Here is a 496-nt window from a genome sequence, read left to right as displayed (position 1 = left end):
TCCACGATCAGCCCGCGAGCCACGCTCGGGACTTCTGTCCGATACACCGTTGGTGTCTACTAACTCGGACATTTCAAGGTCCAGTGCTCTCGCCAATAGCGCTTTTGTCTTATAACACAGGGGATTTTATGACTCGCCATAGCTCCACCAGGAGACGTGCGCGTAGAGCCCAAGGCCTTTGACCTCTAATCAATCCATGGCTCATGGTGTTCCAACCATTCCATTCCAAAATGAGGTCATACCTTGAATTCAAGTCTAAAACTAGACAGCGTTCCAAGCTATCGAAGTCAAGGAACTTGACTCCGAGGTCCACAGGGACCTTCGAGACCGTGACACATGTCTCCGTCGCTAGGCGAACAGTGACGATGTCACCCAACCGCTTTAGGCACCTCAGCATACAGCTAAATTCCTTCCATCGTGGAGCGTCGAGCATAATTGCCCGATGCCCCGGAATCGATGAGGATCTTCCATGGCTACTCAAAGCCCTTTGCGGCCA

The sequence above is a fragment of the Plasmopara halstedii genome, assembly GCF_900000015.1.
Source record: "Plasmopara halstedii genome assembly, contig: Scaffold_430, whole genome shotgun sequence".
NCBI classification, from domain to species: domain Eukaryota; phylum Oomycota; class Peronosporomycetes; order Peronosporales; family Peronosporaceae; genus Plasmopara; species Plasmopara halstedii.
This window is presented reverse-complemented; position numbering follows the sequence as displayed.